The following is a 3,188-nucleotide window of genomic DNA, read 5'->3' as shown; positions in this document are numbered from 1 at the left end:
GTTTTGTTTTCTGTTTGTTTGTTTGTTTGTTTGGAGATGGAGACTGACAGAGAGAGCTCCATCTGCTGGTTCACTCCCCACATGCCCAAAATGGCTGCGGCTGTGCCCGGCCAAAGGCTGGAACTCAATCGAGGTCTCCCCTATAAATGACAAGAACACAGCTGCTTGAGCCATCATGGCTGCCCCGCTGGGTCTGCATTAGTAGAAGGCCAGAGGCAAGAGCTGGGAATCAGATGCAGGTACTCCGATGTGGAACACAGGGTGTCCTAACCAGTGTCTTTACCGCTGACGAGAAAGGCCCGCGCGCACCCAGCTTGCCTTGTCTAAGTCTCACTTTGGGGCTCCTATGCAAAAAAAGGTGAAAGGAATGTAGGTCCTATGCCACGGAGTCCTCCCTCATGCAAAGCAGAGCCATATGAAGAACCTTAAACTACAGAGAGCATTGTGGTGCAGCCAGTTAAGCCGCCACTTGCAATGCTGGCATCTCCTGTTGGAGCGCCAGTTCCAGGCCCGGCCACTCCACTTCGCATCCGGCTCCCTGCTAATGCGCCTGGGAAGCAGCAGGGGATGGTCCAAGTGCTTGGGCCCCCGCCATCCACATGGAAGACCTGGATGAGTTTCCTGCCTCCTGGCTTTGGCCTGGCCCAACTCTGGCTATTGCAAGGAAGTGAACTAGCAGATGGAAGCTCGCTCGCTCTCTCTCTCTCTCGCCCCCTCCCCCACCCCACCACTCTGCCTGTCAAATAAAAATAAATAAATCTTAAAAAAAAAGAACTTAAAACTTCCTGAGTCTTTGACAAGCTGTGAGGAGCATTTCCCTGAAGGGAGATGTTGGATATAGGTCAAATAGAATCCCCAAACCCCAGGTCAAGAACAAGTGGGGCCCCTGACCAGAGTCAAGGGCACCCAAAGTAACTTTGTGAAAGTGAGCTTGCAATTGCACTGAGCTTATTTCAGACCTACCCTGTGCTGCTTCCAGACTATCCCATGGAAATGTTAGGGTCTATCATTATATCTCACCTTTTTTTTTTTTTTTCCAGAATGCTCAGAATTTCTTTGATTTTCTGGATGAAGGTACTGCCTGGAGGCAGAGATGTGAGTGAGACTGAGATATTGATAAAATTTGGTATCTGAGGCATAAGAAATAATCTCAGTGAGATGGGGAATTTTACCCTGGAAGAATTCAAAACAAATGGACTTTGATTGGAGGGAGGGAGGGAAATGCCCCATCAAAATGGGTTATATGATCACTTTAAAAAAAAAATATTTATTTACTTGAAAGGCAGAGTTACAGACAGAGGCAGAGAGAGAGAGAAAGATCTTCCATCTGCTAGTCCCGCCCCCACCCCCCAGGGCCAACCTGAAGCTGGGAGCTGGCAGTTTCTTCTGGGTCTCCCAGGAAGACGCAGGGGCCCAAGGACTGGGGCCATCTTCTACTGCTTTCCCAGGCCACAGCAGGGAGCTGCATGGGAAGTGGAGCAGCCGGGACTAGAACCAGCACCCACATGGGATGCCGGCACTGCAGGGGGTGGCTTTACCCACTAGGCCACAGCACTGGCCCCTATATGATCAAATTTTTTTTAGTGTGAATAGTTTTATTTTTTAAAAGCTTTTTATTTAATGAATATAAATTTCATAGGTATAGCTTTTAGGAATATAGTGGATCTTGCCCCCATTCCTGCCCTCTCACCCCCACTCCCATCCCACCTCCTGCTCCCTCTCCCATTGCATTCTTCATTAAGATTCATGTTTAACTGGGATCACGTGTTTAAAAATTATCTGTTTGAAAGACAGATGGGGCTGGTCATGTGGCACAGCGGGTTAAGCTACCGCCTACATCACCAGCATTCAATATGAGCGCTGCTTTGAGTCCACGCTGCTCCACTACCAACCACTTCCAACCCAGCTCCCCACTAATACTCCTGGGAAGGCAGAGAAGATGGCCTAAGTACTTGGGCCCCATCACCCACTGGGAAGACCCAGATGGAGTTCCAGCCTCCGGGCTTCAGCCTGGCCCAGCCCTGGCTATTGCAGATGGAAGGTTCTCTCTCTCTCTCTCTCTCTCTCTCTCTCTCTCTCTCTCTCTCATCTTTCCCTCTCTTTCTGTAACTTTGCCTTTCAAATATAGGTGTAGATAATGTGTGATTCACTCCTCAAATACTTGGCAATAGCTGAGGCTAGGCCAGGCTGAAGCCTGGAGCCCAGAACTCAATCCAGACCTCCCAAGTAGGTGGCAGGACCCCAACTACTTGAACCATCACCAGCTGCTTCCCAGGTTTTACACCGGCGGGAAGGTAGAAGTAGAAGCAGAGCCAGAATTGGAACCTGGGCACTCCAAGATACATGTAGGCGCAAGGATATCTTAGCCACTGTGCCAAGCACCCCCCCTCCATCATAGTTTCTGACATTTAAAAAAAAACAATGAAGAAGTCACATGACTGAACCAAGGATGTGCTGTCTTCTCCGTGGGGCAGCAGCGATAGCATCTGTGCACCGAGGCACGTCCCTCCCTGGGTCTCAGGAATCCTGTAGGCAAACTGGCTGAGTGACATTCACATCCAAACAGGGAAACAGGAACTTAGCCAGGACACACTGCAGGTGGCGAGGGAGGCGAGGCCTCAGGGCGAGCTGGGAAAGCGAGTGCTGGGGGTGCCAGCCTAGGAGACCTCCTGCTGGTGTTGTGGTCTGGAACCCCCGCATGGAGAATGACCCCTGTAACTACCAGTGGGAAGGGTGCTAAGCAGGGGGGAAGAGATAGAGGCTCCAGTGTCGCTCAGGGACAGGTGCACAGCGGTGCCCTCGATGCAGATGCGCGCAGTGTATTGAACTGCTGGGGCCAGCGTTGTGGCATAGCAGGTTAAACTGCCACCCGAGACCCCAGCATCCCCTATCAGGGCAGTGGTTCAAGTCGGATCCTGGCTGGTTTGCTTCCAATTCAGCTTCCTGCTAAAGTGCCTGGGGAGGCAGCAGATGTCCAAGTGCCTGGGCCCCTGCCACCCGTGTGGGAGACCTGGATGGAGCTCCCGGCTGCTGCCTTTGGCTTGGCCCACACTTAGCTGTTGTGGCCATTTGGGGAGCAAACTAGTAGATGGAAGATCTCTGTGTCTCTGTCTCTCCCTGTCTGTAACTCTGCTATTCAAATGAGTAAACCTTCAAAAAGAAAAGAAAGGAAATAAACAGAACTAGGC

The sequence above is a fragment of the Oryctolagus cuniculus genome, chromosome 16 (assembly GCF_964237555.1).
Source record: "Oryctolagus cuniculus chromosome 16, mOryCun1.1, whole genome shotgun sequence".
In the NCBI taxonomy this organism is placed as follows: Eukaryota; Metazoa; Chordata; class Mammalia; order Lagomorpha; family Leporidae; genus Oryctolagus; species Oryctolagus cuniculus.
Note: the sequence above shows the minus strand (reverse complement) of the source record.